Source organism: Symphalangus syndactylus, chromosome 5 (genome assembly GCF_028878055.3).
Source record: "Symphalangus syndactylus isolate Jambi chromosome 5, NHGRI_mSymSyn1-v2.1_pri, whole genome shotgun sequence".
Classification (NCBI taxonomy): domain Eukaryota; kingdom Metazoa; phylum Chordata; class Mammalia; order Primates; family Hylobatidae; genus Symphalangus; species Symphalangus syndactylus.
Window position 1 is genome coordinate 106,399,055 of NC_072427.2, and position 23,074 is coordinate 106,422,128.

The 23,074-nt window shown below is 32.3% G+C and overlaps 1 long non-coding RNA gene across 1 annotated transcript in view; it reads right to left on the reverse strand.

Annotated features, from left to right (window-relative positions):
- Window positions 1-3,238: 3,238 nt before the first annotated feature.
- The window catches only part of LOC134736840 (uncharacterized), a 51,343-nt gene continuing 31,507 nt past the window's right edge, over window positions 3,239-23,074 (reverse strand). The window contains exon 3 of the long non-coding RNA XR_010121213.1: window positions 3,239-3,257. This is a non-coding gene — a long non-coding RNA (uncharacterized lncRNA). The remainder of the gene's footprint in view (window positions 3,258-23,074) is intronic.

Here is a 23,074-nt window from a genome sequence, read left to right on the forward strand (position 1 = left end):
TTATTATTTCAAGGAGGGTGATTTCTTTTCTTTCGTTACATTTAGCTTTCATGTTTAGGTCTATGATCCCTTTCAAATTAAATTTTGTCTATGGTGTGGAGTAGGGCTTACAGCTTACCCATTTATTTTTGAGTGTAGATATCTAATTGGTGCAGCACTATTTATTAAAAATAAATCTCTTGCCCACAAAACTGCAGTAGAGTTTCTTCTCTATTATCAATCAGGTAGTTGTTTTTGATCAGTTATGTTTCTTGACCATATATTGAATTCATTTTACCAACTCATTAATTGATATCTAATACCACAATAACTTAATTTACTGTCTGTAAGCTAGCTATGCTATTAGTTACATATAAGTTTACATTGATTTTTTTTCATTTGATACTTCATGCTTTTGAAATGGCTCTCTCCAGCTCTCTTAATATTCCTTCCCTTAAATCTCCATTGTCTGATCTTAATATAAGAGTATGAGCTTTATTTTGCTTCTATTTTTCATGGCATTCTTTTCCTATTCTATTATTTTGAAATGTAGTGTTTTTAAATGTAAATTATTTTTCAAGCTCTGTGTAGTTTTTCTTTCAATCAGTTTTGATAACATTTGTCCTTTACTTGTCCTTGGGATACTTAGGCAGGAGTCATTAAGCCTTGGGGCCAAATCTCTTCAGCTGCTTGTTTTTGTAAATAAAGCTATATTGGAATACATCCATGGCCATCATTTTATGTATTTTCTATGGCTGTTTTTACACTACAGGGACAGTGTAGGGTAGTTGAGACAGAGACCATATGGCCCACAAGCATAAAATATTTACTATCTGGACTTTTACAGAAAAAAAAATTGCTGGCCTCTGGATTAAAAATTTACATTCAATATAATACTGGTATGGTTTGGTTTAAATCTGCCTTCTTGCTGTTCATTATCTCAATCTTCCATCTGTTAGGTGCCTCAGGCTCTGTTCCCTAAATTAATCTGCAGGGATATTGACTGGCTCACTATCTCATATAAACCTTGACTACATTGTTCATAATATACAGCTATGAATGTAGACAGCAGATGTAGAAGCTACCTGGTTGCTATGTTTAGATGAATATGTACCAGAGACTGTTGGATCAATCGATCCTATAGAAATTTAGGATCTGACATTCAATGACTTTTCTGGAGTGAAACAGTCTGGCAAATTTTAGAATTCCCCCTTCAAAGAAAAAAAACAAAAACCTGTAATTTAAATTCCTACCCATAAGAAAGCTAATGGATCACATTTTAGAATTAAAATATATATATATATTTTTTATTATTATTATACTTTAAGTTTTAGGGTACATGTGCACAATGTGCAGGCTTGTTACATATGTATCCATGTGCCATGTTGGTGTGCTGCACCCATTAACTCTTCATCTAGCATTAGGTATATCTCCTAATGTGTGCATGTGTTCTCATTGTTCAATTCCCACCTATGAGTGAGAACATGCGGTGTTTGGTTTTTTGTCCTTGTGATAGTTTACTGAGAATGATGGTTTCCAGTTTCATCCATGTCCCTACAAAGGACATGAACTCATCATTTTTTATGGCTGCATAGTATTCCATGGTGTATATGTGCCACATTTTCTTAATCCAGTCTATTGTTGTTGGACATTTGGGTTGGTTCCAAGTCTTTGCTATTGTGAATAGTGCCACAATAAACATACGTGGGCATGTGTCTCTATAGCAGCATGATTTATAGTCCTAGAATTAAGATATTTCACATTTGAGCACCTGGCATTCATAGCAAAGCAATGATCTCAAAGCAGGTCCAGCCAGCAGTAGAATAGTTCTACACTTGACCTGGATAACCCAATGAATCCAATGCTTATTTAAAGTATCTGTAGATCTCTAGATATTCAAAGATCATCTCTAGATTATCAAGAAGCTGACTCTGCAATTTCAGTATCAGACTCCAGTAACAAAATTACAGAGGAGAAAGGGACAATTAGAACATTATAGCTCAGGAGTGATATTGAAGAAAAGCGGAAGAGGGAAATCTCCCCACTAGGCACAATTTAAATAGTACTCTTGATTAGTCAATTTACCAGTAAGACAGATGACCATTGGCATGGCTCTATAGTAAATCAAGATTAAAGCTAAGGGTTTACTTACCTGTTTAGGATATGAAAAGAACAAGCATGAGAGATTCTTGACAAAGCATTCATTTCAAGGGGTGTGTATGGACACTTGGAATTGGCTCATAAAAATTCATTGTAAAAGGTGACTTTAGTAGTGGCTGTCGATCTCTTTCTTTTCCAGTTATGACTATTCTTTCCAATAGTTACACATGCACTCAATCAAGACTAACCTTAACATCACAGGCTAAGTTAATATGTCAGCAATACAGACTACAGCTTACTCTCTACATTTGCTTACCTCTAAGTGTGACAGACTCAGAAATCTCAAATGACTCAAAGACTGCAAGGAGCATACTCATGAAAAGCTTTCAATAAAAGCAAATGATGTTGTTTAGCAGAAGAAAGAGTACAACATGAGGGACCCGAGTGAGTTCCAGGCACAGCTCTTTAGATCACCATCTTATTTCACTGGATTCTGTTTGTCTACAGAGCAGGAAGAACACATATTTTTGCAATGGACTTGGTTTCCAGAGAGCTTTGGCAAAATCTATAGCACGATACTGTGTGCCATACTGGTCAAGTGGCCAATAAGGCTATTTATTAGATTATTTAACCTGTTAGCCATAAATTAAAAAAACAAACAAAAAGTCCCTGGGTCCCAACAAAGAAGTTTTAAAGATTATACACCTGTATCAGTTAGCTCAGGCTACCACAACAAAATACTACAGACTGGATGGCTTAAACAACAGAAATTTACTTCTCATAGTTCTGGCGGCTGGAAAGTCCAAAATCAAGATGCTGTTTAATTAGGTTTCCAGTAATGGCTCTCTTCCTGGCTTGCCTATCTATGGCTGCCTTCCTGCTGTGTCTTTACCTGGTGGAGAGTTATCTGATGTCTCCTCCTTTTCCTGTAAGTGTACCAGCTCCATCAGATTAGGGCCCCCTTCTTATGACCTCATTTAACCTTTATCACTTTCTCACAGGTCCTATCTTTGAAAATTGTTACATTGGGGGTTAGGGCTTCAACATAAAATTTTGGGAAAACACAAACATTTAGCCCGCAACACCACCATATTGTAAAGTATTACTTAGTTTAGTAGCATTTACCTTAAATGAGAATCAGTAGCAGTTTCCAGATGTTCCCAGAGATATGGCTTTCTCTGTCCAGTGAAAAAATAGCAGACATAATAACTAAGAGGACAAGTCAAATATATTAAACCAACTCCAGCAATTTTATTTGCTGAATATATAGTTTATTCTGATTACTTACTTGTGTTTTCTTTCTATATTGCTTCCGCCAACTACCCTATCAGTGAATATCTAAACCTGAATGCATAATTTTCCATCATTCAATATATTACTGAGGCCATGTGCTGATCCATCAATGTGCTGATGATATTCACACGTCTTATCATTTACCCTATCATTAAAAGAGCATCTAGTCTTATAAAAGAGTAGATATCAAATGGAGAATGTTTCTACCAGAAAAACAATGTTAATTCAGAAAGCTAGAATTTGACTCTTCTTCCTGATCATGTTCAAATATTCATTTCACCAATCCAGTAGGAAAAAAAAAAGGAGGAAATCTTGTTAAATGGCAAAATTTATTTATCAAGAGGATATAATTTTATCACAATTTGATGGAGGCAGGGAGAAGTATTCTGAATCCCCATGATTCTATGGGACACATCCAGATATTCTGTATTTTCAAAAATAAAAGTTAATAGACTCATCCTGATGTAAGTGTAAACACCAAAGGACACAGCTGGAAAAGTTCCACTATCTGATGTGATATGCACACGCTAAGTCGATGTGGTATGGTTACCGGAATAAGACATTCTAAATGTAAACTATGAATTCATGACTAGTACATCGTAAGTACACTAGGATGTCCCACAGTTTCTTCTTCATGCTGATATGTGGTTAAATGTTCATGTTCCCTCTATAGAGTCACCTAAAATATATTATGATGGGATTCCTCTCAGTTTAATTGTAACATTTCACCACTTCATTATGAAATTCAAGATGAGATTGGGATTTAACTAGAAAATACACTGACAATTTATGAAAATTGGGGCATCACTTTATAGAATTATTGTGCTTGTGTGTGGGGGGGCGGTAAGTTTGTGCGCATCTGTGTGTGTTTAGCAGGAATAGTTGCATTAGGCAGATGTTACTGTTGCTATTAAAGTGTGGATATTGAGCACTTAAGATGTAGGTTGCTGCAGATGCTCTAGTTAAGTTTGCTAAACATCCATTGCATATCCTTTCTAAACTGGATCTGTACGAAAAAGTGGACATACTAATAATTACCTTTTCTACAGTCCCTTGTAGGCCAGCAGAAGGGGGTCAGATCACACCACATGAATGTGCAGGAGATTGATTTGGTATTTTTTTGGCAAAATTGTCAGGCATCTATTTCGTTGGCATATATTTTCAAGAGATGTCCTGTTTTGGACACTATCAGCTTTGGGATGGCTCCTCGGTTAGTAGCAGGTATTCAGATTGAACAAGTTATTGACTATGAAAGAGGTGGCATGGATGTGAGTCTAACAACTGAGGTTAGTGATGGCAGAGACTGGTTCTCTTGGTGAATGTGGCTGCATATGTAGGATTTTTTTTTTCTAGAATTGCCTGAGCTCTCCAATTGATTTCACATATCTTAGTAATTTAATCTATATTTTAATCGTGATTAAAATAGTAATTAATCTATTAAATTACTATTTAATTTAGTAATTAAATAGTAAATATTTAGGATTAAATAGTAATTTAATCTATATTTTAATAGTGAAATCTGATGTTTATAATTAAAGGCATTTTGCAATACATAAGCTTACACAATTCATTGATAACTTCTTTCCATTTTTGTCACCCAGTTTGGGCAAAAAAAAAATTTAATTCCTCTTCCACTCACATTGCCTAATTGAGCTATTAGATTCTCCATACTCTTCTTATTTTATAGACTCCAATTCCTACCTATATTCAAATGGCATTCAGTTGCTTATTGCATATATTTTATCTGATTTATAGCTTCATGTCTGAAGTTAGGAAAATGATACTAGGAAATAATACAGTAAAGATGATTGGCATATGTTACAAGAAACTGTCAATGAAATGGATTTATAAAGTAAAATACACAGTCCCTTTCAAATTCTTCAGTTAAACATAAATTTGATTCATACGTTTTTTTCTTTTAAATTTTATTTTTACAGACATTTCAAAACTAGGAATGAACTTTGTAACATTATTGAAACCTATTGTGACATTAACTTAAATTCTATTCTAAACATTTCTTCACCTCTTGAACACTAAATTTTAAAAAATTTTGTCTGACATTTAGACTGGCTTTTAGAATATCTTTTGGAAATGTCTTCATAATGTCTCTGGTTATTATAAATATGTAGCTAACGGGACCATGAAATAACTCTCTGTGCTCTCATCTTTGTCTCTGAGGCATTTTATTACTACTCACCAGATATGTAAGGAAGCTATAGCTGCACTTAGTATGTTATCAGGCTCTTTCCCTGTTGAGTATTTTAAGTGCATGAAAGCAAACTTTTAAAAGATAAATATGGTGAAAGTCTTCAAAATTAAGCTTTTCATTAAGGCATTTAATAAAGAATGTTGAGACGCCTCTCTGTTTTGTTAGTTAGGTGGTCCAAATAGAAGAATAAAATTCATGTCTCTTGTCCCAAAATATCTTTCACATTTTTCTACTGTCTTAAGTGAGAGCAAAAAACCAGACAATTATACTACAACAAATGATTATGTGAAACATGAGTCTGTCTATAATAAAAACATATTCAAATTCAGAAACCAGACCAGAGACACGAATACTGTTTTAACTGTGGTTTCTGGAATCTTAGAGCTAACACCACCTGCAAATTCTCAGGCCTAATCACAGATATACTAAATTAAGTAGTATAGGGATTTTGGTCGAAGCATCTGTTTTTAAACAAACCTTTCAAGTAACTCTGAGGCAGGTTCAAGTTTGAAAACCACTGGCATAGAATATTATCTTGAAAGATTATCTAAGTCTATAAATTGTTAGTTTAAATATATTAATTATACCAAATTATCTTAATTGGAATCTATAAATTATCTTATGTTCTGTGTTAAGATATTAAAGACAAACTGGAATAAATCTATAGATCATAATGATTCTAAGAAGTTGTGAATAATTCAAGACTTTGGGACCATACAAGGATGCAGAGTTGCAAGAGATGATGCTGAATCTTTGTTCCAATGCTTGTTTATGAAGGGTCTTTACGTTGTGGTAAAAAGCTTTGATGGTATCATTTAGGTCAATAGGATTTATACTTTTGAATTGCAATCCACATTGAACAGTAGTTTTTACACTTCTATACAGTACAGATGTGTATGTGTGTATATTCACAAAATTTTTTTTACCTTTCTTTTTTCTTTTTTTTTTTCAATTTTATTAGTTTCTATTTCATTTTAAAAACTGCTGATCTAGACACAGTATAATTCCATGCAGGTATTTTGTAATGGCTACCAACAATGTACAAGGGTTGCCTTTTTCCCACATCTTCATCAAAATTTTGTACCCTTTGTCTTTTTTATAAAAGCCATTCTTAGAGGTGTATGATTATATTTCATTGTGGTTTTAATATGTATTTCCCTAATGCTTAGTGATATCAAGACTTTTTCCATGAACTTGGCAGCTTGTATGTCTATTTTAAAGAAATGTCTGTTTAAATTATTTGCCCAGGTTTTAATTGGTTTATATGTTATTTTTTGATATTGAGTTGCTTGTATTCCTTATTTATTTTGGATAATAACCTTTTGTTGAATGTGTGGTTTACAAATATTTTCTCCCACTCTGAGTTGTGTCTTCAGTCTGTTGATTGCTTCTTTTGCTGTTTGGAAGCTTTTTAATTTGATGTATTCACATTTGTCTACTTTTGCATTTGTTGCATGAGCTTCTTGAGTCAAATCCAAAATATTGTTTCCCAGATCAATATTGCGAAACTTTCTCCCTTTGTTTTATCCTGGAAGTTTTAGAGTTTCGTGTCTTATATTTGTCTTTAATTAATTTTGAGTTTATTTTTGGATATGATATGGGATAAAGATCCAATCAATTCTCCTACATGTGTATATATAGTTTTCCCAACACCATTTTTATGCCTTTCCTTTCTCCATTGAATATTTTTGGCACTTTTATTGAAAATTAGTAGGATCATATCAAAAGACGCAGAAAAATAAATTGACAAAAGTCAATATCTTTTCACGATAAAAACTCTTAACAGATTATGTATAGAATGAATGTATCAAAGATACATGAATGAATCATTTGATAAATGAATGTATCAAAGCACAATAAATTCCATATATGATGAACCCAGAGTCAACATCATGTTCAAATGAGAAAAGCTGAAAGAGTTTTCTCTAAGATCAGGAATAAAACATGGTTGCCCATTCTCACTACTTGTTTTCAACATAGTACTGGAAGCCTTAGGGCAATTGAGCAAGAGAAAGAAATGAAAGGCCTCCTAAGAGAAAAAGGAAAAATTAATTTTTTTTCTGTTTTTTTGACAATATGGTCTAGCATAAAAACTCAACCAAAGTACTCAACCAAAGAAACTATTTTTTTGAGATTTTATTTTATTTATTTATTTATTTATTTTATTATTATACCCCAAACAGCCAAACCAATTTTGAGCTATAGAGCAAAGCTGGAGGCATCATACTACCTGATATCAAAATCAAAATTATAGTAGTCAAAACGGCATGATAATAGCATGAAAACATATGTATCAACAAATGGACCAGGATATAGAGTTCATAAATAAATCCACAAAATTATAGAAAATTGATTTTCAATAAAGCTGTCGAGATTTACCTTATCTTCATCTCATTCTCCTTCCAGTCCCATTTTTTCAAAATTATCTAATAAAAAGCTAAACTGTACATCGAAGTCCTAGTTGCTAAGTTTAATATCAAGGGCTGTGAGACTATCTCACATCAGATGTAGTATTGGCAACAAAGGGATGTAAATTCTAGCGTTAGATTAATAATTATTTCTATTATTATACTTTCAAAGTTTTGAAACCTTAATCACTTGAAAATATCTGTCTAATAGGTTTATTGCATAGCTTACATTTAGAAAATATGTGTACATGAGTCTGCTTTTAAGTTATATTAATATATATAATAATCAGGAAGTAATTACCTGATACTGATATCATTTAGATAAATTATCTAAATGATTTAACATTTTGATGTAAGACAGAATCACACTTTTAAGATTTTACTAGGTTAACATTGATAATCTAAAAATTATATATTTGTTTCCTCACATATTAATAGTATGTGAATTATATTTAAATTATTTTATTTTTAGTTATGTTCAGTTTAATGGTCATTTCATGTAATTATAATTACTTACATAATGGTTGTATAAATAAATGTATATGTATAAATAAACATATGCATAATTTATACATAAATGTACATTGATACATAAATGTAATTTATACAGAAGTGTACAAATTATGTATAAGCAGACACATCAACCAATGAAATAAGATAAAGGGTCTGGAAATAAATTCATACATTTACAAAAAATTGATTTTCATGTGTTTTATAAATGTATACATTATACGGCCACCAAGTGGTAAGCAGATTAATGTCTTCCAAATATGTCCATGTCTTAATTACCAAAACCTGTGAATGTTACCTTCTGTGGCAAAAATGATGAGTTCATGTCCTTTGTAGGGACATGGATGAAGCTGGAAACCATCATTCTCAGCAAACTATCGCAAGGACAAAAACCAAACACCGCATGTTCTCACTCATAGGTGGGAATTGAACAATGAGAACACATGGACACAGAGAGGGGAACATCACACACCGGGGACTGTTGTGGGGTGGGGGAGGGGGGAGGGACAGCATTAGGAGATATACCTAATGCTAAATGAGGAGTTAATGGGTGCAGCACACCAACATGGCACATGTATACATATGTAACAAACCTGCACGTTGTGCACATGTACCCTAAAACTTAAAGTATAATAATAGAAAGAAAGAATGTGAGGTGGAGTTTCTAGAAGGACTTCCATGTCTTCACAATAAAAGTAGTGTTAGCTGCAGCAGTGGTGTCTTGTGGAGGACTTGAGGAGAAGGAAGACTGGTCTCTCCCCCTCACACTCAACCTTTGTACAGAAAGTTATCCCCTGGTATTAATAAAATTGATATTCTTTGTCAGTATCCCATGTGTACAGCAGAATGTCATGATGATCTCCATGAATTTATTTAAATATATTTTTGAAAGAAACAATAAATTAATGCATATAGATTTTCTCTTAGTATTAGGGAACTTTTGTAGGTCACTTTATTTTGGTTATTCCTCATGAACATCAAATGTTACCTAAAATCAGTATTTTATATCTAATACAATAGAAATAATTTTATTTCCAGAGGTTTAATGAGAGGATATACTTGTGTATGTGTATAAAAGTGTATATGTCTATATAGAGAGGAATATATTACTTTGAGTATGAACACAGAAATGTGTGTGTCTGTATGGATGTGGTCTTTTGTGCATGAAGTTTAGTTTTGGAAAGCTAAGCTGAGAACCTGTCAAAGAATTGTTCTCTGCTCTTTCAAATAAGTAAAATCATATTTGTATATCTTGCAAATATGATAACTGTGAAATGCTAAATATATTTAATGAGACTTCACATGTTTGCATTAAATATTTTATGGCAATAATATGACATTCAATTATTAATGTATTTATTCATTAATCTCTAGATACTTTTAAAATCAAGTGATTTTGCATCTCTCTAAAACATCACATTATATTAAAAGATCCTTTTTTAATAAAAAAATTTTTTTTTATAAATTAAGCAACTAAATACTGCAGGTTACCTCAGCTAAAATAGGTACCAAAATGAAGCATGAGAGGCAATGAGGAGAGCTTTATCAACTACAAGAGGCAGTTGACCGCATCTAGCTGGAAACCAAATAAAGAATACTAACAGTCTGAAGCTTGCATCATTGTTCTTATCACTGCCAGAAAGAGGAACCTCTGAGGCCTGAGATGATTTAACAACAGATACCAACATGTAGGCAGGAAACAACGTTCAGGGATGCATGCTGGAACCCATAGTCTGAAGTCTAGGCAGAATGGCATTGAGGGTTATGAGTCTTATTTACGAACAACAGGAATCCATCGACAGGCTGCCACTGAAGGACAATATCCAATATTCCAGCAACTTGGGGATAAACACAGCACAATATACATAACCTAGAAAGACACTGAGTACTAAGCAGGTAAAAAAGAACAAAATCAACAGAGAAAAGCAGACACTGTAAAAACTGTTTCTTTCTTTTCTTTTCCTTTCTTTTCTTTTCTTTTTTTTTTCTTTTTTTTTTTTTTTTAAATGGAGTCTCACTATGTCGCCCAGGCTGGAGTGCAGGGGCACAATCTCTGCTCACTGCAAGCTCCAACCCCCAGGGTTTAAGGAATTCTCTGCCTCAGCCTCCTGATTAGCTGGGATAACAGGCACGTGCCACCACACTGGGCTAATTTTTTGTATTTTTAGTACAGATGGGGTTTCACCATCTTGGCCATTTTTTTGTGTTTTTAGTACAGACAGGGTTTCACCATCTTGGCCAGGCTGGTCTCGAACTCCTGACCTCCTGATCCACCCACCTCGGCCTCCCAAAATGCTGGGATTACAGGCTTGAGCCACTGCGCCTGTCCTGTAAAGCCTGTTTCTTAAATTAAGATCCACAGAAGTTTTTTGGCTCAGAAATTTAGTGCAGGAAAGAGTGGAATGGTAGCAGTTCAATGAAAATAACCTCAGTGATCACAATTATACAAAATATTAAGCATCTGATTTTGATTAAAGGTGAATTATTAGCTCAGTGATTAGGGCTCAAACATCACTTCTCCATCAATTTCAAAGGCAAAGTTAATAATGATCTTTCATCAAGCACTTCATTTACAACTCCAACCTGCTTAGTCTTTTAAAAACTGCATCCCTTTGGAAATAGCTCAAAAGACAACAAAACCACTTTTTATAAATGGTCTTGAATCCACTTTGGATAAATATAATAAAACATCACACTTTCAAATTTTCTTAAAATAGTTCCATACCAAGAGAGTGTTTAAACCCACTGTAGAAGCTTCAAAATGGGCCTTAAAAACAAATCTCTTCTTCCATAATTTCTGCTCAGACTAGTCTGTGCTTCTTTGTCAAGTAATTCATGAGTATTATATTCTCACTGATCATCATTTGTTACTAACACACATGGCTTTTTATAGATGCTTCATTAAGAAGTTGTTGATGATGACTTGAATATTTTACATATTTCTAAATATGTTGTCATCAAAACAACACTACTGTACTTTTTAGTAATATTCAGTTTCCACAAGTGGTAACTTAACAGCACTAATTTAGAGTTACAGATACACAGATTTACAGCCTTGAAATAATTCAGTGTTTTCATGTTGTGTGAGTTTTCACCACTTAAAGTCTTCCTTTCTTCTGAAGTCCTTGTTTTATAATGTGAACTTGAAATGCTGCCAACTTCAAAAGGACAGAAGAACACTTTCTATAATGATATAAATTTTATCATTGTAAGAATATTTCAGACAAAAAAAAATCACTTTTCCTTTGGATAAACTCAGATTCACTCCCCTCAGTGTTTTCCCTACAGTATCACTGAGTCAAAACTGAAGAGTTTAATGTATAATGAGAGCTTTTCTATCACCTCTTTTAAGAAAAAAAAAAAAAACACAGTTTATAACCATTACTTGGATTCCCCAGGCAAAAGACATTTAAACTGAAAAGATGGATATTTGCAAAGAGATTAAATGCAACTAAAGAGACTGAAGTCAACCAATATGGAAAATTATAAGGTAAAAGGACAATTTACTAAACTGCATTTGCAGTTTATAAATTGAACTCCCATATTTCTGCAGTTACAGAATCAGGTGAAGCATAGATAGTATTAGATTTGTTATCGTTATTTTTCATTATATTTCTCTATTCTCCTTGATGTTACCCCACAGGGCAATGAAATATTGTGGTGCTCTCCAGGGTACTGAATATCATAGCTCATACTATAAGCCCTAAGAGACAACGGAATATTTAGTTTGTAAAAATAATCCAGAGACAAAAAGAAAGTCATGGTGAAAAAGATAGATTCTAACATATCTTTCGTATTAAAACACATTCAGACATATGCAGTTACACACATGCCCCAAATAATATTGTCTGAAACTACATTAAAGCACATAAATATGTAAAGCAAATATTCACAGATCTGAAGGAAGAGATAGACTGCAACACATTTATATTGGGAAGCCCCAATATCCTACTTTAAACAATCAACCAGAATATCCAGTCAGAAAATCAATAAGGAAACATCAAACTACGCTTTAGACTAAATAAATTTAACAAAAATATACAGAGCATTCCATTCAAATGGAATTCTTCTCAAGCACACTGGACACCTCCAGGATAGATCATATGTTAAGTGACAAAGTAAGTCTTAACAAATTTAAGAAGACTTTAATCACATCAAGTATCTTTTCTGATAAAAATGGTATAAAACTTAAAATCAGTGATGGGAGAGAAAATCACAAGTATGTGAAGATTAAACAACAGGCTCCTGAGCAAGCAATGGAATAAAGAAAACATTAAAAGAAACCTTAAAAATATCTTAAGACAAATGAAAATAGAAACACAGCATAGAAAAAATGTATGGCGTACAATAAAAGGAGTTATAAGAGGGAAGTTAATTGCAATAAAAAGCACCACCAAAAAAAGAAGAAGGAGCTCAAACAACCTACTGCTACACATCATAGAATTACAGAAAAAAGAACAAACTAAGCCCAATGTTGGTATAAGGAGGAAAATAATAAAGAAGTGAAGAAATAAATAAAATAGAAACTAAGAAAACAATAGAAAATATCAATAAATCTAAGAGTTATTTTTTGAAAGGATAAAATAAATCTCTAGGCTAGCTAAGAAAAAAGAGAAGATTTAAATAAATCATGAAAGATAAGACATTACAACTGATATTATAGACACACAAAGGATCATGAGAGACTACTGTAAACAATTATATGCCAACAAATTGGAGAACCTAAAACATCGATACATTTTGAAAACATAAAACTTACCAAGAATGAATCACGAAGAAAAGAATATTTGAACAAATTATTCAGTAAGACTGAATAACGGCTAAGGAAATCGAATCAGTAACAACAATTATTCCATCAAAGAAAAGCCTAGAATCTTACAGCTTCACTGCTGTATTCTACCAAATATTTCAGGAACCGATACAAATCCTCAGAAACTTCCAAAAAATCTAAATGAAAGTAATACTTCCAAATGCATTTTCAACACCGGAATATTATTATTATTATTATTTTTTTTTTTTTTTGAGAGGGAGTCTCGCTCTGTTACCCACGCTGGAGTGCAGTGGCACGATCTCGGCTCACTGCAAGCTCTGCATCCCAGGTTCACGCCATTCTCCTGCCTCAGCCTCCCGAGTAGCTGTGACTACAGTAGCCCGCCACCACGCCCGGCTATTTTTTTGTATTTTTAGTAGAGACAGGATTTCACCGTGTTAGCCAGGATGGTCTGGATCTCCTGACCTCGTGATCCTCCTGCCTCGGCCTCCCAAAGTGCTGGGATTACAGGCGTGAGCCACCACGCCCGGCCCACCAGCATTATTATCTTGATACCAAAGTTTGTCAAATACACTAAAAGAAAAGAAAATTGCAGTCCAATGTCCCTGATGAATATAGATGCAAAAATACCCAGCAGCTATACATTAAAAGTGATCTATCATAAAAAATAATCAAAAATAAATCCCATCTGCAATAGCTACAAAAATAAAATAAGAACAAACATAAAAATGGAGATAAAACATTAGCACTGAAAATTATAAAACATTAATGAAAGTAATTGAATAAGACACAAATCAATGGAAAGATATCCCATATTCATGTATTGTAAAAATTAATTTTAAATTTTCCATACTATTCAAAGTGATTTACAGATTCAATTTAATTTCTATCAAAATCCCAATTATATTTTTCATAGAAATAGAAAAAAGATAAAATTAATATGGAAGTACAAAAGACTATGAATAGCTAAATAATTTTGAGCAAAGGAACAAACCTGGAGGCATCACACTAATTCAGTTTAAATTATGTGATAAAGCTGTAGAAATCAAGACAGTATGGTACTGGCATAAAAGCAGGATACATTGACCAAGGGACTAGAGTAAGGGGCTGAAAATCAAACCCATGCATACACAGTCAGTTGATTTTCACCAAAGATGCCAAGAACACCCAATGGAGAAAGGATAGTCTCTTCGATAAATGGTGTTGGGAAAACTTGACATACACATGTAGACAAATGGACCTTTCACCAATACCTTACATTCAAAAAAATTCAAACTAAGTAAAGACTTGAACATAAGATCTTAAATTATAAAATTACTAGAAGAAAACATAGGGGAAATCTCCATGACATTGGTTTGGGCAGTGACATTTTGAATTTCACCCCAAAACTTCAGGCAAATATTGCAAAATAGACAAATGGGATTGTATCAAACTAAAATGCTTCTTCACAGCAAAGGAAACGATGAGCAGAGTAAAGAGAAAACGTTTGGATTAAGAGAAAAAAATTTCAAACCATACATTCAATAAGGGGTTAATATCCAAAATATATTATGTATGCAATCAACTCAATAGTGAGAAAACAAATAACCCAATGAAAAATGGGCAAAGCATCTCAATAGACATTTCTCAGTGGAAGATATACAAATGATCAACAGGTATATAAAAAATTATCTACAGCACTAATCATCAGAGAAATTTAAATCACAATGTGCTATCACTTCACACCTGTTAGAATAGCTACTATCAAAACTATGAAAAATCAAGTGTTGGAAAATTTGTGGAGAAAAGGGAACCCTTGTACCCTATGGTGGGAAGGTAAATCAGTACAGCCATTACAAAAAAAGATTATGTGGAGATTCCTAAAAAAACTAAACTCTCATATGATCCAGAAGTCCCACTTCTAGATATCTATCCAAAGGAAATAAAATCAGTATTTCAGAGATATCTGCATTCCCATGTTCACGGCAGCATTATTACAATAGCCAATATATGGAATCAAACTAAGCATCCATCAGTGAAATAAAATAATGTATTGCTTTTAAAGTAAACCTATTAGACATACTAAGAATAATGTGACATGAAGAGACATATCCATATTTTCAAAGTGGACAAACTTTGTGTTTTGTTTTGGATTTTTTTTTTAATAGGGTCAGAGCTCTGTAGGTTTTGTTCATTTGTTATCATTTAAAACAGTGTTAGGCAATATATTTCTTTGACTTGTTTTATTTTCTAAACGATGTGATAGAACTACTGAACATATGTTAAATAAGATATGATTCAGACCCAAAATAGAAAGTGCATCCCATAAGATAATATCCACCTTAAATATAATAATTTTAATTTTTAGCAATCCTGGAGTCCTTAATTTCTTTCTAAAAAATGCTCTTGCATAATACTATTTTTTCGGCCTGGGCCAGAGAGCAAGACCTTGTCTTAAAAAAAAAAAAGAAAATAGAATGTCATTATAAGTAAATAATGAAGTGGATATATAAATAAAGGCACGCTGGATTTTTTAAAAAATAACTAAAAGGCAAATGGGAGAACTATTATTTTCAATTTAATTACAATTTTAACCAAGATAGAAAACAAAGGAACAATGTAAAGGGGGGAAAATATTTTAAATTTGAGAAGGTGCCTGCCAAAATAATAAACAGACTAACCTGCTTACATAAGGTGATTTATACTGTAAATAATGAAGTTAACTTTGGGTAAATGAATCCTGAATATGGAAAATCTTGAAATAGAGAATTAGGATGAAATATTATTCAAGTTTCTGGGAGGAAAGGATGAAAATAAGGATTTAAGATTGTTAATTTGGTGACAGGTAATAAAACACATTGAATTCAACAGCAACTGGAGATTACTTAGTCTGCTAACTTGCAGGCAGTTGCAAATTTGAAGACATTTGTGCCATTAAATGGATATTATAAATTGCTTATATCTAAACATAGCATTTCTTTTAATTTTCCTTCTAAATATAGTTTAAACTACAAAGTTTCTGATAAAAACTACAGTAGTAAACAATTGAGGAAAGTGCTACTTTAAATGAAATGTCAGCTAATTAAATCCTACAAGTACTCTAATTAACAAAAAGATACTTTAATACGGTACCAAATTCTTGACCACCAGGAAATGTAAATAGACTATCTTCTTAAGATGCTTTAATACAGTACCAAATTCTTGACCACCAGGAAATGTAAATAGACTATCTTCTTAATTCTTAAGATGAGATTAGTTAAAATATGGTGATAAGAGGTGCAGTGATTCAACAAAACTCAAAATCACAACTCAGCTAAGGTAATCACTATAATCATCTAAGGAATTTATTAAAAATCCAGAGTTCTAGGCCTCAAACCCTCTGAAATCCCAATTCATTGGGTCTGACAGAAGATGCAAATATTGGTAAGTTAAATTATGTTCCTAAATTCTGATGCCGTCAATTTACTGAATACATTTTGGGCAGTGTTGTCCCTGAGTTAAGAGTCAAGCCATTTCCCTAATAAAGTATCAGTCCATTGAAGTTAGTTTGTGAATTTATTTAATTCTCTAATGGTCTCACAGCTCTTACTACTTTACAGAAATATAACATATAAATTTGGGGAAAAAATGTGATATATTAAGCCAGAAATCAGAGGTATTTTACTATATTTCAGATTCAGATATTAGGTTTTATGCAATAGAAATAATGGCATCTTTACTTTGCTAAACTTGGTATTTATTGTTTTGTTTAAAACAGTTTACATAATAATTTAATAATTGGCTGCTTTACAATGTTCATGTTGCCCTTTGTACATTCATGTTTACTAGTTGTGTATATATAGTTCGTTAAATATATTTCACATTCCTTTGTTATAGATTATTGATTCACTCATCAATGTGTTTGGAGCCTATTTAAAATAATTTTCACCACTTGGAAATAAAGGTAGGGAATCAGGGAAGGTGAAGTGGAAAGAACTTTCAACAGACTCTCGCCAGTTACATTCTGTAAAAGCCAACTCAGTGGGGACTTGGTTTTCAATCTCAGTCCTGTCAGTACCCATGACTTTTCCATGTATTTGTAGCAAAGAATAATATATAAAAAACCTCCAGCAACAATAATCCTTTGCAGTTCGGTGTTTTTTTCTAATCATATTATTTTTAAATAAATATAATATTTCTCAGAGAGAGATTTAAATGAAATGAAAGTGTTTTAAAATCTATTGAATGTACTGAATCTTTCAGCAATATTCTCATAATAAAAGCCAAATTTATGTTTCAGAGATTGCATATTTTTAATTACAAAAGCATTATACTAGTCCTAAAATGTTAGGCAATAACTCTACAATAAAAGACAGAGCAAGCCAACTAACAAAATATTACCTAGAAGTATCCAATGCTTACTACTGGGAAACATTCTTCCCAACAACTTTTGTTGGTTTTTAGAAGGAAATATTAGAACGCACAATTTTAAGTTATTTTTTAAACAATATTAAATATCATTAATATTCAGAGCATGAATTGACACTGTCACACTCACTATTTGTATGGTAGGTTATCACATGTGTTACATGTTAAGGAATTATCGAGGGTAAAACGAAAAGAGCTACAGTTAGGAAAACAAGATTCACTCCCTATCAGGTGTCTGAAATGCATTACTTTCAGACTACTCTAAGTCATTACTCTTTTTTGTATGTTAAAAAAAAGATATAAACATTGTCATTTTGTTTCAAAAATATTTAAATAGTAGACTATTTTAATGACTAAATAATAACATGGACATTTAGATTAAATTAACTTATAATACACAGACATTTACTGGCTGTCCACAAAAAGAAAACTGTAAAACTTAGAAAGTCAGTCAACTATAAATTTATTCATGTCTCAACATTTACAATACTGTAAAACAGCACTTCCTAATTTGATAAATAAAATATATGAAATAAGACTTTGAGTAATATTTGACTAGTTGATACTGGAGAAATGGAAATGTACTAACTTTGATTTTAAAATTGTTTTCATAGCTCAAAGTTGAAAATGGAGAATGAATGAGACCATTTAAGCAAGCACCACCAAAGAGGCTTTTGTTCGATTTATATTCAAGTGTCCTTGGAATATATTTTTTAATTGTAATCAGAACAAACTTTTGAAATCCACTTAAATGAAAATCACGTTCACAAATAATTATCTTATCGTCTTAAACTAAGTGTTTTAAAGATGAATTTGAATATATGATCATATTTTATTTGTGAAAACATTTAAAATTGTACATTTATCTCAGTATTTTTAAACTTTAATAGTTGTATCATTTTTATATTGTTAAAATAGTATTGAGAAATGACATGTACAAGTAAACATATGTTAGTGGTAAAATTCAATATTTTTATATTTATTTATTTGAGACCGAGTCTCACTGTTGCTTAGCCTTGTGTGCAGTGGCACTATCTCGGCTCACTGCAGCCTCCACCTGCCGGGTTCAAGCAATTCTCCTGCCTCACCCTCCCTAGTAGCTGGGATTACAGGTGTGAGCCACCAAGCCCAGCTAATTTTTGTATTTTTAGTAGAGGTATGTTTTCATCACCTTAGTCCGGCTGGTCTCAAACTTCTGATCGCAAGTGATCTGCCCACCATGGCTTCCCAAAGTGCTGGGATTACACGTGTGAGCCACCACGCCCAACCAAACTCAATATTTTAAAATTGATAGTAATGTTTTATCAGAACCACTTGGAGATGAAAACCATGTATTATATAATCCATTGCTCAAACATTCATTCTTTTTATACATTTTTTAAATTCTGCAAGAAGTTATGATGAAATATCTCATGTAGCTAAAATTAGATATGTATATTCTGCTAAGAAATTTACATTATATTTTTTCACATAGGTTAAAAAACAAATTTTAATTATGCAAATTAAAATGTACAGTTTTTACTGTGTATTTAACATTCATTACATTAACAGTAAAAAGATGAGTACCTTAAAGACTAGTGAAATTTAAAATTATAAGTGGAAGTTTAATGTTATTACCGCAAAATGATGGAAAATAATTATTTGTTTCTTCCAAGTTAATACTTTAATAAGATCCCGACTTCAGCAGAACAAGGACTGTGGGGACCTTGACTGCTACTATTTATGTAAGGTTTTCCAGTATGTTCTGAGCACACTAAAGCTGAGAAGGAATCACAAATAAATGATGCATCCAAAACCTTTCTAAATGCTATGAATTTTGAATCCATCTTGCCTATTATGTAAGTAATTATTTTGCTCTTTGACTTTATTTTATGATTTAATATTTGGATTTTATGTTTTCCAGATTGCACCATTTATGAATTCAAGTTGTCCTAGAACTTTGCTCTCAATATTTAACTTCTGAATTGGTGTATCAACGACTTATGAGCTAAAAAAAAAAGAAAATATGAGTCTGTGTAGATTAACCCATGAAGTTTAGGTAGACAGCAAGATTTTGTGATTATGAAAGAACGTATGCAAATATTGATTCATTCTTAGTATGTATGTATCCTGTTTTCCAGAATTATCAGTTTCTGCTTGTTAGTGCCATTCATCAAGAACTGCAGTCTACAAATGTATTCCTATGAAACCTCCAGCATATAAAAAATAATCCTGGCCACATATAGATATCACTGCTCAGTAGCAAGCACTAGTTCAGTTTCCAGCACCTGCCTGAAACTGGGGCTATCACACCTATAAATGGGCTTAACCTCACCTAATTAATTAATGAGTTGTCTTATTTACATATGTTCTCATAGTAAAGCATCTTTTCATGCCTGGAATACATACCATTTGCCAGATAGATTATTCTATAAATATATATTTACCTAGGTTTGATGATACGTTTTGCATATACTTTGATAAAAGGAACAATGTATTCATTTTATTATATTATTCTTAAAATTTTAGCTATTGATATTAGCTTTCAGAAGTAATTTATATCTTCTTGTATACTTAATATCTGTTTAGAGAGCATAAATTTTTTCTTTATTTAAATATTTAAATTAACCTGGCTATAAACGTATCTGTAATTGAAGGCTTGGAGGTAAAGAGTTGATGGGTCAGTTGCTTTTTCTTCTATTTTGTTTTACTTGACTAGAATTTCATTCATATTTTTTTCTGGTTTTAAGGTTAATTAGTCTTCAATTTTTTTTACTACATGCTTGAAATTTTGTTTTTATAAAATATGTCATTAATTCAGTCAAAATTATCTTCACAGATATATAAAGACTTTTTCTTATGACATTAAATAATGTCATAAGAAAGTGAATGCCTTACCTTATATATTAGAGGCATTTTAATTATTTAAATTATAAATGCAATGTTATATATATATATACACATACATATATATACACATATATATACATATATATATATATATATATATATATATATATGTTTTGTGTGTTTGTTTGTTTGTTTTGAGACAGGGTCTTGCTGTGTTGCCCGGGTTAGAGTGCAGTGATGCGATCTCGGCTTGCTGCAACTTCTGCCTCCTGGGTTCAAGTTCTCATGCCTCAGCCTCCTGAGTAACTGGGATTATAGGCATCCACCACCACACCCAGATAATTTTTGTATATTTAGTAGAGAGAGGTTTCACCATGTTGGCCAGACTGGTCTCAAACTCCCGACCTCTGATAATCCACCCGCCTAAGCCTCCCAAAGTGATTACAGGCGTGAGCCACTGCACCTGGCCGGGTAATACATATTTTTATTTTTAAAGCTTACATAAGTGAAAATAATGTTCCTTTAAAATTTTTCCCAGTCCAGTATGCTTCCCAGAGATAGCTATTATTACAGTACTGTTTGGTTTCTTTCCAGAATTTTTTCTACCTACACAATTACATATGTATGCATATGTGACTTGAGATATGTCATTGCTTGGTGACAGGATGTTTCCAATACATTTGTTATTTTAACATGTAATAAATAGCTTTTTCATTTATAGTACATCTCGGTAATTCTTAGTATCAGTGCATATGAATGATATACTTCATCCTATTCCATTGAAGTCTAATGAATAATAAAATCATGGTGTTGAGAATTCTCAAATTATGTATTTCCCTTTGCTAATGATTTTTATCATCCTTTTTGGGAGTCATTATAAATAATTTGTAACTTGTAGTTAACCTCCTTCTTGTGTCTATATTTGACTTGTTCTCTAACTAATATAAAAGAAGTAGAATTGCTAAGTTATGGGATTTGTGCCGCTGATATTTACTAGATTCTCTCAATCTGTTCCACCAAGGTGCCTTTTCGTTGTGAATTTTATAACTTTGAGCAACAAAAAATTCTTTTTCTGATATATATGATTTTAGCAACGGTAAAGAAGGGCTGTGCAAAGAATATAAAACAGTGCATTTTACAAAATGAACTCACAATAATTGTTAGCTATTATGGCATCCCACAGAACACTTTTTTTTCCACATATCCTGCTAGATGTAATTTAGTACCATTTAAAATAATTTTCTTAATTGTTTTTATTTCCTTTATAGAATAATACAGGCACATAAGATAGCTCTTAAGTTGTTAAATAAATCATATATTGATCTTGCTAAACTGTCTATGAGTACCTTCAATTTGTCAGCTGATTCTTTAGATTTTTTAGACAATAATATCGTCTGAAAACATCAAGGATTTGTTACTTCCTAACCAATTTGTCCTCCCAATTTATCATTTTTTTTCCTTTTACTTGCATGTTGGCTCAGAGTTTCAGAATGATAATGTATAATGTAGTTTATAATGGATGTTTTGCTTGTTTCTGACTTTAATAAAAATGTTTATCCTATTTACCCTTAATTTGATGTTTAATTTAGACTTTTGCTAATGTATTTTCTAGCTTATAAAAAGAAGGAAGGTTTTTCCCATTCCAATTTAATATTTTTATTATTCTAACTGTGCATTAAATTTTAGTGAATGTTTATTTTTTTAATCTACTGAGATTACCATGTGGCTCTTTTCATTCCTTTAATATATTAACGTAGAGAATTATTAAATTTTCTAATGTAGGTGTACACTTGCAGTACTACGAGGTCCTAAATGACGGATCTCATTCTCTTTCCCTAAACCCATTAATAGGCTTTCCAAGGGACATTCATTTGCAAAGGGAGGAGAATAAATGGTCAGACATATAGATTGGTGGTTTTTGGAGTTAATATGTATTAACTCCAGGTTTACAAATTCATTAACATTATGTTATTGCATTAAATGAGATTATGTATATGTATATATATATACACATGTATATGGGATATTCATGTATACAGACATATGTGTCTATAAGTATATGTATGTACATGTGCATACATAAATTAATACACACACACACAAATACATACACAGAGAATGACAGGGATATGCACATGTAAACTATTTGATCCCAGTGTTTGACATGGTATTGTTGTTCAATAAATATTAGTTATTATTCTTGGAACATTTGAGGATAATAGCAATTAATACATCAATTACATAATTACATAAGTAACGCATAAACTTTGATAAATGATTGTAAAGAAAGCTACTGAGTGATAAGAGATCTTACAAAATTACAAGGGAATTATCTTGTCTCTGAAGTTGTAAGAGGTACCTTTGAGAAAGTGGGTCTCAAAAGATGAGTAGAGTTAACTAAACAACGGAATTGGAAAGACGTTACAAACAGGCAGAATAAACAACGTTAGCAAAGTCCTTGGGGGCCAGAGGAACCCACACATTGTAATTACATCACATACTATAATTTTGACACCAGTAGTGAGAGTACTGCTGGTTTCTATTGTGTGTAAACTAGGCTACTGCTAATCAAAATGTGGTTCTCATTGA